The sequence below is a fragment of the Ischnura elegans genome, chromosome 3 (genome assembly GCF_921293095.1).
Source record: "Ischnura elegans chromosome 3, ioIscEleg1.1, whole genome shotgun sequence".
Taxonomy (NCBI): Eukaryota; Metazoa; Arthropoda; class Insecta; order Odonata; family Coenagrionidae; genus Ischnura; species Ischnura elegans.
This window is the reverse complement of record NC_060248.1, coordinates 8,329,354-8,345,249: the sequence shown is the minus strand read 5'-3', so window position 1 is coordinate 8,345,249 and position 15,896 is coordinate 8,329,354. Positions and strand designations below refer to the sequence as shown.

General features: G+C 35.2%; 1 long non-coding RNA gene across 3 annotated transcripts; it reads right to left on the bottom strand.

Moving 5' to 3' along the window:
• Window positions 1–1,337: 1,337 nt before the first annotated feature.
• On the bottom strand, window positions 1,338–9,937 carry LOC124155415. Of its 3 annotated transcripts, none has more exons than XR_006864184.1 (3): window positions 9,675–9,937; window positions 2,184–3,163; window positions 1,338–2,103 (listed from the first exon to the last, which is right to left on the bottom strand). It is a non-coding gene; the product is annotated as an uncharacterized LOC124155415 (long non-coding RNA). The 3 variants fall into 3 exon arrangements; XR_006864183.1 differs by having other exon boundaries at window positions 1,341–2,103; window positions 2,184–2,611; window positions 9,675–9,903; XR_006864185.1 differs by lacking the exon at window positions 9,675–9,937 and having other exon boundaries at window positions 1,341–2,103; window positions 2,184–2,611; window positions 3,031–3,244.
• Between the last annotated feature and the right edge of the window lie 5,959 nt (window positions 9,938–15,896).

Genomic DNA, 15,896 nt, shown 5'->3' with positions numbered 1-15,896 from the left:
ATATAAATTGGGATCTGGGAAAAAATTGTGACATAGGCCAAAAATGTGGCATCTGCACAAAAAAAATTTGCATTTGAGCTACAAAAATTGGGATCAGCAGGGCTATTCAGTAACTCTTTACACGGTCGCGAAGACGAAAGATTTTGTTTACGTAGTTACGCCGCGTAAACATTCGAAGGCGCGTAATTTGCTATTCAGTATGCTTTACGAAAAAATTTTCGTGCCTTCCCCTCCGCGGTAGAGGGGGAAGTCGAAGACATCCGAAGTTTTCCTGCAATACGTCACCGCGAGCCAATCAGAGAAAATCGGCATGCAATTGTTCATAGCATACAAAAATGGAGCGGCAATCAGCATGTAAGTAGAATCGTAAAGTAAGTATTTATACTTACTCTAAGATAGAACGCTATTATGAATTATTACGTAAACGAATGAAAAGTACATGATCCACTTTTAAATTTAAGTGAGGGAACAACGTGTTGAATAATGTTGGAGGTGAGTTGGTCGGAAATGCTATTTTTTTACTAAAGAATAAAATGAATAATTGGGTTATAAATCAGTGAACTAGGGGAATTTGGCATTACAATGCATTTGCTTGTGCACGATACCACTTTGATGGACGTGTGTTAATGATTAAACAAATATTGGAATTGAAGTACTCTGTTGAAGCAGCAATAGAAATTAACTCATGTATGTATATTGATATCTATTATAACTTAACTTTGAAATACCCCGCAATAAAGTGGAATAGATTAGTAAACAGTGATAATTTTCAAGGGAAAATTCTTCCATGGTTGAAGAAATTAGATGACCCATGACACTAACAGTAAGATTCATTAAGCAAATCCTGGATAACAGATAAACTAATGGTAATATGCTATTTCTATTTCTTCATTTAAGACCAATATCATGAAGCAATGGAGGTTGGTGGTCAAACCAGGGTATCCTTCCAACAAAGGGATATTTTGGTTGATTTCATGGTGGAAAATCCTGGTTTGGCCACCAACAAAATTAATGGTCCACAGGCAGCAGCCACAAAGCAGCGGCTGTGGACTGAGCTTGCCGGGTACTACATGCTCAAAAACATCGAAAGATTGAGCACAACAAGTCGCTATGCCTAGGTTTTGGAGTACAGGTAGGAGCCCTTAGGACGAAACTGGCATTGAATCGGGTACTTGCTGGTTCAAAATGAAGCAAATCATCAAAAGTTGTAGATGTTGCCGGTATTCTTCTGCCACTGGGGCCAGTAAGACCCCTGAAAGGTGGGCTAAGGTAAGTGCTTGATCAATTCTGAGACTAGTTAGATGGATTTATTCATTTTTATTAGTAGATGTTAACTCATTCTTATGTGAATTAGGTGCGGCAAGATTTGAGGGGATATGCAAAGAAAAGGCAGGGAAATTACATACCTATGTAAAAGGTACAGAGGGAGGACCATGCCCAAAATCTGTCATGACCCCTCAAGAGGAGAAGATTTTAGGTATCTTATTGGGAGAAGAGGCAGTGGATGGTGTAACTGGGGTCCCAAATCCTCTTGACGTATATGCTCATTCATTTACTCAAACTTATCACCATGATTAATGTGATGTTTTGAGCAGAATAAATGCGACAGCTTAATTAATCCACCACCTGTACTCCTTGCTCCTTCCTTCCAGATAACACCCTCATGAAGTGAAAGCCCCTCCAACCCAGAGAATAAAAAGCAACATCCCAATAAAACAACAGTTCAACACCATACAGATTAGCCCAAAATAGAAGAATGCGACCACCCAATACACCCATCCACCTCCAAATCCACACCCAATAGCCGTCAGAGGCCCGAATACTGGAGAAGGAAAAAATCCAGAAATTCAAGTAAGAAAAAAAAATAGAAATTTGCAATTAGAGATTGTGTTACCCCAGTATTGGCAATGCTTTTGTAAAAAGGAAAAATGAAATTGGTCGTATGAAACATGGTTTATTATTAGGTATAAAAAAATAAAATAGAACTTAAATGAATAGGTCCAAGGGATCAATATGAGGAGCGAGTAGCTCGTGGCGCAGGCTGCAGCAATGACATTGATGGCTTGCAGCTTTGATGAAACGTCAGTGTTGCTGCGGGAAACACTAGTGGAAATGAGAGAATAAGTAAAACATACGAGATCGTACTAGTATTAGTCAAAATCAAGTAAGAATACCTCACCAACCTTAATGTAACAAAGAAAGATTTTTGCTCTGTATTTCACCTATGCATTTTGTAACCAGTTAATCATAGTTTGTCTTACTGTTCTAGCTTTATTAAGTATTGGTCCATCATTTATCAGAGGCTCTGCATGGGCTGGTGCATTAATTTCTTCGTCGTTTTCTGCCTCCTCTGGTATGGGCAAACCAGCCCTTACGCACATATTATGCAGTAGAGCACAAGCATTGATGATTAAACCAGATTTAACAGGGGTACACTCCAAAACTCTGTGCTTCAATAAACACCTGAATCGACACTCAAGTACTCCAATGCACCTTTCAATGGAGTTTCCAGAGTGCACATTTGCTTCTGTGCAATTTGCTTCAGGTGTACCTTCCATGGCATGCAGAATTGCGGTCTGGAGCCAGGGTTGGTGTGGGTAACCTGAGTCACCTATAAAATCAATCATAATACTTTTTTTTAAATATATTCAGTGCTGAATGACTTATGTATGATAATCAAAAAGATTCCTTTTGGATCTAAGGAGTATAGTTGAAAAAAGCTAATATTTTGTAATCATCCAACATATAAAACAAATCATATAATATATGCTATATTATATTCCAAATAATTATTTTCTTAAATTAATACCCAACAATCAACACTGCTCTCCATTCTCCCATATTTCTTTCATTTTCCTAAATACGGCAGACTGACTCCATGCGTGAGCATCGAGTGTGCTGCCAGGAAATCTTGCAATACAATTTAAAATTTTCAAAAAGGAATCACAAACCTAGACATTGTAAAATAGCATTAATAAAAATATTAATTTTGAATTATAGAGTTAATACTATCCGCCAATGTCAACTTACTAACTGAACATTTAAAGAATGAAAAGATTTTCTGTTTAAACATAAAAATTCGTTCTCCTCTGGGGCCTTAATTGCAATGTGGGTGCCATCAACATCACCTATAACACCTGGAAATCTTGTTGCTTGGAAGTTTCTGTTGAATAAAATAAGAATGACTTAATTAATTCATGTGTGTCCTTTGTTTCAGATTCTTCAGAAGGCATTTGCAAGGCTGTAGGAGGCAAATAATAGGGAAATTGCATACTTTTTATAAACAGTATGCTGATATACTACAGTAAACACTTAGTACCGCAATATACTTTTTTCCGCTTAAAATTCAGTTTTTACCCTAGAAAATGACTCCCAAAAGTCTCCCGAGTTTCGCGGGCTAAAAAATACCGCCCCCACTCTCAGAGTAAGGATTGGGGTAGAGGGCGCTTTCAGGCTGCGCAGTAGCAGATTCTTGTAGTCAACATGGTTACCACGTGATCGTGGGAAGAAGTGCGGGAATCCCTTGTGGGAAGAATTGTGGGAAGTGTGGGATGTATATGCTGTATATGCGGGATCTTGACTACATGCGCAGTAGCCAAAGCGCACTCTCCCCCATCCTTACTCTGAGCCCCCACTAATCTTTGGCCGTGACGTCATAGTTCAGTACGAGTCCAAGATCCAAGACCAGTAACTGCAGGTTTGGAAGAGCCACGTTGCGTTTAAAGGAGAACATGGGTGAAATAAGGAAAAATTACAAGTGGTGCATTGTTCCTCTGTGCAATAACACCCCAGAAAAAATTTTCGTCTGCATTCCCACGGAGGAAATTAGAAGAAAAGCCTCGATGCATGCCGTCTGTCGGGATAAGCGTTACGGAAAAATAAGAGTATAATAATCGGAATGATAAACCCGTGCGCTATGTGAGCGAAGAACTTTAATATAAATAATATTTCCATATTTCATTGACTGAATAACTTGAAACTGAGATTTTTCGATAATTCGGCCGCCGTAGAATAAAAACTCAACTTCACAAAAAAAATCGAGATAGGTGTTTCTCGATGGTTATGATGGACTCAAATTATTTACGGCACTTGTTCAATTTCAGTTACGGAAGGACATAGAAAATTCCATGATGTTTAAAATCAAGAGAGGAAATATGAAAATACAGAGAAACGTTGATCCTCATGCATTCGAGTGCCAGCCAAGAAGACAGCGTTTTCTTCTACTGTCGGCGTCAAAATGATGTGCCGCAGTACTTTGCAAATTTATACCCTGGCTTCACTGCATGCTATAATAATGAACTATATGTCATTTTAAAGGAAATTTTATCCTAAATTCTGATTTATTTTATTACAAAAAAATTGAAAAATGTATAGACACGGCCAGTGCAATATAAATGACTCCGCGCACCGAAAAATTAGCCGTTTTGTCAACTTCATGAACTTTGCAACTCAACCTAAGGAAAACTACTACGTCTACAGCATTCATCTTCCACATTAATTTACACTCGTCAGTGCGGATTAATAAAATGGCTTTTGGGTATTTTTAGAACTTATATTTTGTTATAAATTAATGAAAATATTTAAACATCGTCTTGTCCCAAAGATAAAGGAAGTTGTAGATGGAAAAAGAATGGAATCCAGAGGTGGTCACAAAAAATGAATCGCAGCATTCTTTGATTTTATTCTACGCCGGCTTGCTTTTCAGGAAAAGTTGAGTCACAATGAGGAATGTTCCGCGGCCCTTGATTTGGAAACTGTGGAGATAGAGGAAGACGTGTGGATCAGCAATTTCCATTTAGTTGGTTGTCAGGATAAACCAAGGATCCATTTAAAGGTTGTTAGGCTATCGTATAAAGATAGGACTGATGTGCACCACAGGGGAAATGGGATGTTTGAGGGAAAGTCAAACCCAAAGTTGTCCAAAGAATGTGCAGTTCTATGTTGCTCTTTCCCAGTTAAAACCAAATAGAAATTGGATTGGGATGATATTTTCACCACGGGTTCCAGTGATAGTGAGAGTGCAGGTGATCATGGTCATCGTCGAAGGTCATCCCTCTAGGATTTCCGATACGGAATTTTTAAGTGACAACCGATCGCAATGACGATGAGCTCGCCTTTAGAGTAGGTTTCAGATATATCGTGAGAAAAGCTCCCAAAATGTATTAAAGACTCTGTTTGGAAAATATTAAAATTTTAATGTTACTTTAGGAAGGCCTTCTAATTACAAAAGTAACTTATTAACACCTGAAGACGTTGTATTTATTATATTAATCGAAATGCGATTGACCGATTCTTTCTGCAGAATAGGAAGTGGTTTCGGGGTTTTGAGTTACAAGATGGTAGATTGTGTTGGAAGTTCGTCTATATTATCGCTACTAAATTGAAACATTAATAGTCTGGCTTCCTCAGAGCTTCCTGTCGCCCTCCAGGCAAGGTATTTTTAAGTTGAAAGTATCATCGACAGCTTCGAGGTGGAAATAAGTTCACCGTAAGACTCTCTACCGGACTGCCAAAAGAATACACATTTCACATGAGTATACGCTTTCGCCAATGTTATACGCAAGTCTCACTTTGTTATGAACTATAAAACATTTCAGATGCACATCGGTTGGATCCTTTAATTGCGACGATGTTGCCCGGGCGACCACCATATCGAATTCCCATCGTAAAAAATGCCCCACATATGATACGCTAAATTTTTTTCGCGTATAGAAGCCGATATTCACTTTTAACATTGTTTCTTATGGGATATATGTTTCGATTAACGTCATTTCGTTTATCGTCACATTTTTCAGGAACGTTAAACGAGGACTCACTGTACTGGAACTAAGAAATGCCTCACAACCAAGCCGTCGCTTGTGTCCAAATGCCTATGCTGCTTCCTTAAGCTATGGGATTATATTGTGGGGTAATGCTCCCAAGGCAAATAAGGTACTATTGCTACAAAAGAAAGCAATAAGGTCACTTTTCAATCTAAAGCATATGGACCACTGCAAGCCTTTTTTCCTCCAGTCAGGAATTATGACTATGTATTCTCTTTATATACTTGAGCTTTTAAAATTTGCCAAAGACAACCTTACAATTATGACTAGTAGGTCTGATGTACACACACACAACACCAGGCATAAAGAAGACCTTGATACACCTTTCTATAGATTGTCAAAGTCCAAAAACAGTTTTAAAAACATGGCTATTAAGGCATTCAACATACTGCCAAGAGAGGTGAAACTAAAAGACACTAATAATTTTAAAAAAACGATCCAGAAATGGTTGCGTAGGAAACCCCTATATTCTTTTGAAGAATACATGTCTGGGGACTTCACAGGTCTTTGTGACTAATGGGCCAATTATTATTTTAATATGTGATCTTTTTGTTTTTCATGTAGTGATCCTTTTCATTGTTTGTAAGTGTATATTGTATATATATGTATTATTTTTGACAATGTCTATTGTGATTTGTATCATTTAACGACTAATAAATTGATTGATTGATTGATTCCTTCGCTTCCTCGTACTGAACTATGACGTCAATTTGCCGCTAGCCAATCATCGGGCGTTTTCGAGTCCCACTCGTATTTGAAAATTCTCTTGAACTTTAATGAATAAAATATCGCTAACGACATCAAAAAGTAATAAAACCTTTTCACTGTGAAACGCAAACATGTATTTCTACATGATTTTGGAGCTCACAACTGTTTCTGAAATGTATGCAAGTTCCCTATTGTTTAAATTGTAGTCACCTATTTGTTCTAAAAATATTTTATTTATTCTGATATAATAATTTTGTTTTGAAGTGCTTATGTATATTTACGTGCAGTTGTACCGTACTGTTGTCAGTGCCTATTCGTTTGTTCATGCAACACTAGTATCAAAATGAAATATTTCATAAATACTACATGATACTGAATTTATTTATTTCCTTTGAGCATCCAATAATTATTAAGTAACCATATAGAAAAACTAAATGTAAAAATAGTTCTGAAGTTGATATCAGTTACAATAATATTTTATTTTATTTAAGAGTTTGTTTCACAAGCATGTTAACAATATGATGCTGAGTGGGCACATAGGATGATAGTAGTTTAAAGAGACTTGACCAGTCAATGTAGAGTAAGTTCCATGATATAGCTATGACTAAACTACGTGGGGTGAGGTGCTATAAGTACGTGATATGAATGGTATAGTGGCACAAGTGGGAGTGCTAGTTTTCTCATCCCTTACTTATGGAATGAAATCAAGGCTAAGTCCAGGAACATCCCGAGCCACATCTCATTTTTCCCCTGATCTGTTACTAACGTTAGGCCTATTTAGGAATACCTTGAGCACCACCAATTCATTTGGATTAAGGGAACAACTGGTACATCAGGTAATTAAGTATTAAAATCATTCAAGAGAATAATTTTAGGAATCAATGTCTACCTCATAATAATTGATTAAAATAAACCATAAATATAGTTTGCTGTCTTCCATAGGTATTAAATTGTTTGAACTAGTGCTATAAAAAATTATTGGGCCAATTAAATTTTTTTCTCAACTACATGGGCATCTACATATCACTGTTGCAATTCACACTTACTTAAAAATCACTCGCCTCCACCCAAGTTCTGTTGGCGGAAATTTTATCCAGTCAGTTAATATGAGGGGAGCATTCAAGGCTTGAGCCACCTCCTCAATAGCTCTGCTCACAGAGGGCTGACTAAGCCCCAAATTGGAGTCGCTACCAGTGGATTTCTGGTAGCTACCATGCCCATAAAAGTGCAGTGCACACAGAACCTAGATTTGATTATTCAATATACATTTCTCTCTAAATTACTGAAGTGACAGAGTAGTTGATGTGGTTCAAAGACATACCTTCAAATGAATGGGCACTGCCATAGCTCTTTCTGTTTGAAGCGAGTAAGGGCGTAAAATACTGATTAAGTTCAAAGTCATTTCTTTAGAAAGCCGATATCTCCCCTGAAATGATTCTTCAGGGAATGCAAAAGGGTCTGAAACTTCCCTCAGTTCCTTTAGACGAAGCCTATGTTATATATGAAGCCATCTCCTCCTCAATACTTCAATGGCTCTTACACCATCCATCTTCAACGAGATTCAATTGCTCTAATAAATAACTTTACACAATTCAATGGAAATTGGGTAGCCATATCATTAATCTAATGAGAACATTGTAATTATAGAAATAATATAGGTTCTAAGAATGTCATATGGGACAACACATATCTTTAGCACATTATGAAGTAATTGGCTGTCTTATTTCATAGGTTTCACAAAAAAGCATGAATCCCTACGCTTGGATTCTAAGTGACTAGAATGTGGGAGTCAATTCCCTTAGACTGAGTACCTACATTCCCTATTGCTACTGCAGCATGCACAATGCACATACAGGTATCTATCTCTTCAGACAGTATCCCCTAACCACTATCCGCAATCAATGAAAATAAAATGAATGTCTCCTCAATTCCTTAATTGGGACCTTCACAATAATGGCCTTTGAATAAATACTCTCGCTCTCTCTTCCATTAAAATAACAGCCATGCCATAATATACAGGAAACAATGTATGATAGATATCACAAAAACAACACACGTCCACTGATGTATTTCATAACCATTTTGTACAAAACAGATCTCTTTTGTCACGATCTACCTGCAGCCATATTTTGTCACAAGACAGATGACACTGAAAACAGTAGTACATATACTCTCCATAATGACTACTTGGTAAAGTAATTGAAGTTGTACCCACTGTGCAATGTACATGAAGAATATGCCTCCAAACGTCTATCTGTCATGCAAGCATCTACTTTACCACAGTTTAGACATTTTTTTTAACATAGCCATAACAACTGCACATTTCATTTGCATATGGGAGCTAATGTAAACATACAAAACCAAGTCACCTGTCAGCTATATCATTTCACTGTCCATCACTTATATTTCATTAGTTATAACAGTAGCTATCGCAACAGGGATAAAAAGAATCTACATCCACTCTACGGAAACAATTGTGAATATTTATACATCGCCAGCCTGAAATCATCATGGAAGCTTTCTTTCTGCAAGTAATGTCACTCCAACTTCACCACCCTAAAGTATATTACACAACTACATATACAGACGGTAGAGTTCAGTATTCATTCATTTTATTTTAACATTGATGTTGCACCTGAGCCCTTTCATACCACAAGCAACAAAATAATGTTGATGAACATACTAAAAGTTGTTTACCTCCTATGTAAATACTGAAAGTGACATTTGTACTGTATCCTAAGTGCTTGAATCCTACCACAAACTCACCATTTGCATCAACACTAATATTCATATAGAGTAACACTGCATGTATGCCTTACATACCAAGTTTATGCCAATGATATCTTATTGGTTGCATTAAGCCAGAACAAAACAATCAATGAGGTTATAACAGAGTTTTCAACACGAAATTTGAGAAATACAACGGCTATCATACTAATAGAACACATTTAAACTTATTTATATCATACGAATTAACGACAATGCGCGTGCTTAAAAACAAGATGCGTCCACACATTTTCAGCATAAGTATTAACTTTGATAACGGTTAAAAATAAATAGAGTACTATTGAGATATAACATTAGGCGAGCGATAACGATAAATATGAAAAAATAAAATATTTCCACGAAGACGGATAACATTACCTCCAACTCCAAAAGGTGTGCTCCGAACAGAGATTATGAGAAGCATATACAAGACAATAATAATTTAAATTACATCAAATAAACAGTTAAATATAAATAAAATTGCTTGCACGAAACGAAACAACTTCGGCAACTACAATGAACACGGCTGTTTACACGGCAGCGCAAATATATTCTCAGCAAGTGACTCCGTCTTCTTGAACAACGGTCAGCTATTTCATGATTAATACATTACACAATATAATGTATTATGTACATACACACATATAATGTATTCCCCATGAGCTATTTACTGATTTATGCGGCGGAAACCGCGGAAACAGCTGACAGTTTTCGCGCAACTCCCGTCGCTGAGGCACGAAACTTTACGCGGCGGAATGTTCGAAATGGCTTAGTGAATAGCAACAATGTGATTTTCGCGATCCCGTCACGAAACCTTTCGTCTTCGCGACAGCGTAAACAGTTCCTGAATAGTTTTCGTATGAAGATTTTCACAGCTTCTTTTATCAATGTTGGTGGTGGTTCTCGGGTATTGCTGTGCAGGTAACATTTTCACTCAACGTTTCACTCCTCCTACTGGGAGCGTTATCACCGTTCTCGTCCCGAGCTTATAAATGTTTCGTTACCCATTGTTGACCCGATTTTGAATTTTCGCGGAAGGCGATAGCCGTTGGTCATTATATTGGGCCAGGAACCCTCTCCATATACGGCTGAGGTTTATATCCATCCTCCTTATTAATGTTGTTAGGCCTTTTCGCTATCTCGATGGATTCACGTATAAGACGCAGATGATATTCTTTCTTTAAGAATATTATTATTTTATTAATAACAGTTACTGAATACCCCTGCTGGTCTTTAAATTTTGGCATTGGGGCTAAAATACTTAGATTATAGTGCTATAGACTTTGGGTTCTGGGTGAAAAGTTTGGATATGGTCTTAAAAATAGGGATATGGTATGAAAATTAGGACATTGGCAAAAATATATAGCATCAATGCTATAAGAAATTCAATGCAGGCTTAGAAAACCGAAATCTAGGCTATGAAAATTAAGATATGGGTTAATAAAATTATGATTTCGTCTGGAAAAAATTGCACACACAGTTAAAAATTTGCATATGATTTGAAAAATTTTTATCTGGTTTAAAACAATTGTATACAAGGCTAAAACTTGACATCTTGGCTAAAGAAATTAGGATCTGAGCTAAAAAAATTGCCATCGTGCGAAAAATAATTGGCATTGGGCAAAAAATAGCACTCTTATTGTCTATGAAAATCAGGATCTGTGATAAAATATCTTGCTTAAAAAAATTTGCATCTAGAAAAAAAACTTCACCTGCCTAAAGAATAAATCTGAATAAAAAATTGGGAGACAAGCTACCAAAATAGGGAATTGGGGTAGAGATAATTTGGAACCTGGGCTGAAAAATTGGGCTATTGGCTAAAAAAATTGGCATCTGGGATAAACAATTTTGATCTGGGCTAAAGATATTGATACTTTGGAAAAAAAATTGAGTCCTGGGTAAAGACTTGGGATCTGTGTTAAAAAATTGGCACCTGGGCTGAAAAAAAGGAATCTGGTCTTTAAATTTTGGCATCTGGGCTCAAAATACATACATATTAAGATTTGTGTTAAAGACAATGGGATCTGGGTGAAAAATTTGTATACAGTTTAAGAAATTGGGATCTGGTATAAATTTTACGACCTCTGCAAAAATATTCAGCCTCAATGCTGTGAGAAATTGAATGCAGACTAAAAAACCTGGCATCTACACTATAAAAAATTAGATCTAGGCTACAGAAAATGGGATCTGGGCAAAAAAATATGCATCTGAGGCAAAAAAATTAGGATATTGGAAAAAAAATTTTGATCTATCATAAAAAATTTGGGATCTGGGCTATAGTAATTGGGATATGGGCAAAAAGAATTTGTATCTGGGAAAAAATATTGTGGATCTAGAGCAAAAAAATTGTCATCGTTGTTAAGAAATTAAAATCAGAGCAAAAATTAGCTATATGAGCTAAAAAATTGTGATATTAGATAAAAACTTTGGGATCTGGGTCAATAATTTGGATTTGGGCTTTAAAAAGAGGCATCTGGGCTTTTAAAAATTGGCTTCTTGGGTGAAAAAAATTGTGATCTGGGCTACAAAAATTGGAATATAGCCTATTAAAATTGGGATCTCTGATAAACAAAAATTGGGAACTGAGAAATAAAAATTGGGATGTGGGAAAAAATTGTGACATAGGCGAAAAAAGTGGCATCTGCGTTAAAAGAATTTGCATTTGAGCTAAAAAAATTGGGATCTGGTCTTTAAATTTTGGCATTGGGGCTAAAATAATGAGATAAGTGCTATAGACTTTGGGTTCTGGTTGAAAAGTTTGGATATTAGTCCAGGAAATGAAGCATTTTGGCTTGCAATTTTTTCAAACTGAATCGATTTTCTTGAAGTTTTCACAATAAGTAGAGAATATACCAAGAATCAAAATCTATATCATGCCGACGGGCGCTTTTACCCTGGGGGTGGTTTCCACCCCATCTCGGGGGTGGAAAATTTTAATTACATTTTGACCACAGGAATCGATAGAAAAGTAAATTCTAAGAATAAAATGTTCTTTACATTTTTTGCGTAAAATTAATATTTTCCGAGTTATTTGCGATTGAAAGTAACAGTTTTTTGACGAAAAAATCAATGACTTTAGCCGATTTAAGGCAAATAACTTGAAAAGTATTAATTTTATTAGGAAATTGTTAGTTACAAAATTGTAGCTTGTAAAAAATTTGATAAAAATCTTATTTTATATTTCCTTTATGACCAATTCGGACCGAGCCACAACTTGTTGATGGTTATCTATTGTTTGTCATACGCTTAATTTGAAAGATTCAATACCAAATAGCGGGAAAAATGTATTTTTCGAGGAAAACTTATGCAATCTGTTTAAAAGCGTTTTTAAAAAACTTTCTTAAATGAGAAAAAAAAAAATTTTATCATGAAATTTGAGCGAGTTATGATTAAAAATAAGATCAGTCCCTACTTTTTTGTACGAAAAAATCAGTGAAAACAACTCCTTATTACCACACTAGATAAATTAAATCAATGCCCTTCAGTATTTCTCTTTATTTAAGTATTGTTAATTGATCCTAGAAGTTTGAATAATTTACAATTCTAAATTTTGAAAAAATTGTAGGAAAAAGTGAAAAGCCATTTTCTACAATTTCGTTAAAAATGCTCTTTTTTCAAAATAACTTCAAAAAAACTGGAGATATGAAAAAAATTCTAGAGTAATAAATTGTAGCTTCTTTATTTTCAAATATTTTGGTGTGCTTTAATTTTATATACAATAAATATTTGGTGAGATATTGATAATTAAAACCTTTATTTCCAAGGGAGCTCCGCCTTATTTAAACCCTTAAATCCCTCCTCTTTCAAAAATAAGGACTCGAAAAAAATTTAATTCACATGACCTCGTAGTCAGTAAAAACCCTACTAGATACAATTTAAATGAACTTTCTATCATAAAAAATAAAGGAGCTATGTTTGAAATACCAATCAAATTTATTTCCCAAAAATTCGAAATCCACAATTCAGAGCATAACATTCCTTATAATCAGCATATACTTTGTGTACTTTACGTTCGAAGCTAACGATACACTCAAATTTGCTACAAAATAAACACACATACCCATAAGATGTATATAAACATACACAAATGAGAGTATGTGTGCTCTCGCTTACAGTGACCTGCGTGCATGCATGTGGTGGGAAGGCTGGAAGCCATACAGTCTCCGTTTGATTGTGTTTCATGTAATGTCTACTAGTGATGGGTCGATCATGAACGATTCGATCAAAAAGATTGAATCACTAGGTGAATCAAATGACTCATGATTCATTTCGTTAAACAAGTCGATCATCAATCATCAATCACTCCGACTTCCGGTTTCATATCAATCATCTCGGTTTCCGGTTTGATTCAAAATTTGGAACGACCGATGCATGAACATACGTATGTTCATGGACTGATGCTTAATCTCTTTTCGTCAGGGCAGAAATAGTTGTGATAAAATTAAATACTATGTTATGAAGAACTGAATACTTGTGTAATCTTTTTCTTAAATGTTTTCCAGCAGTTATCAGTATTAATAACACCAATACACGTAAAAGGAAAATATTAAGATGACTCCTGTAGGAGAACGTTAAGAAGTAGAAGTTAAAGCTGGTTATATTTTATTGTGCCGTTCATAAAATTATCCTGCAGATCAGATTCATGCATTGTGTGGTGTATTTTGTGTTATATTTTGATCAACTATAGTTAGAAATTATTTTATTAGTGTTAAGAAACTGTAGCAGTTTCGCCTTCCCAAATATTTTCATGACACTGCTTCCTTCATTTTTTCAATCTAATTTACTCATCTAGGAATTCACAATTAAAATAGTATATGAAATGATAATATGGATAGCAATCAGCGTTACCAATGCTCTTCGCAGATGAGGCAGTATTTATTCGATTATTCAAAGTGATTTATTACATCCATTGATTGAGTCTTTTCGATCTTGATTCCTTTTGAGTCTTTTCGATCATGATTCCTTTTGAGTCTTTTCAATCATGACTCCTTTGAGTCTTTTCGATCTTGATTCCTTTGAGTCTTTTCGATCTTGATTCATTTGAGTCTTTTCGATCATAATGATTGAATCAATTGATTGAATCATTTATGTGACTCGAATCAAAATGATTGAATCACTAAAATGATCGACTTTGCCCATCACTAATGTCTACATAAATGTACATTTATTTGTTTATGTTACCATGACGAAGCTTGTTCTGTTTATCCTATTCTTATATCTTTTCTGTGCAGTGATTAAAATCATGAGAGAAAAAAGTGATTACATAATAAAAGGAGTAAGAAAGTGAATAAGAAGATACAATGTGATAAATAATTTATATTTTTAGGGTAAATATTTTTTTACATTAACGCCCAATAAGGGTTGATTATTATGAGTTGGAACGCCTTAAAATTATTTTCCAAACAAAAAAATAATTATACAAATAATTTAAACTAAATTTTACCCGTATTTAGCTTTAACATATAATTTTATAAGTTTTAGGTTTTAGGGGTAGTTTTCACCCCTAAAAAATAAAAAGCACCCTTCGGTATAGTATAGATTATGGTTAGTCTAATTCCAAATATTTATGCAAATCGATTCGGTTTGAAAAAAATTTTTAAAGGAGGTATGATTAGTATAATCACAAATTTTTATGCAAATCGATTCCGTTTGAAAATTCTTTTTTACATTAACCCCAAATAAGGGTTGATTATTATGGGTTGAAACACCTTAAAATTATTTTCCAAACATAAAAAAATAATAATAAAAATAATTTAAACTACATTTTACACGTATTTAGCTTTAAAATATAATTTTATAAGTTTTAGCTTTTAGGGGTAGTTTTCACCCTTAAAAAATAAAAAGCTCCCTTCGGCATAGTATAGATTTTGAAGTAGGGGGTATAATTAGTATAATCCCAAATTTTTGTGCAAATCGATTCAGTTTGAAAAAATTGCAAGGTTTTTCACTTTTATGAGCTTCATTTCCTGGACTATATGGTCTTAAAAATATGGATATGGTATAAAACATTTAATTTAACGGTTTAACAAATTGGGATCAGGTATAAAACATTAGGACCTTGGCAAAATTATGTAACATCAACGTTATAAGAAATTTATTGCAGGCTTAAAAAAACTGGCATATACACTATAAAAATTTAGAACTAGGAATCAGAAATATGGATCTGGGTTAGAAAAATTGGCATTTGAAGTAAAAAAAAATTAGGATATTAGATAATAAATTTTGATCTAGGGTAAAAAATTTGGGATCTGATCTATAATATATCTCTGATGCTGTACTGTCTTCTCTTTCCCTGTCTAATCTGCATAATCTCAGGCTTAAAACTGACTTCCACTTTCTACACAACATCTTGAACTCGACTTTTAACTGCCCTGAACTCCTCTCTGTTAAATTTTAGAATACCGACTCGTTCCACCCGCTCGCTCTCCCTACTCCATCTGCCTATTCCCAGAATTTCCCTGACCAAGCGCTCACCCTTATATCGCCTCTCCTCCCTCCTAAATTCTCTCCCTCCTTCCATACATCCTTTTTACCTGTCATGCAAAACATTCACCCCACAATTGTGGGGTGAAGCTTAAGCTATGACCCATATGTCTGCTA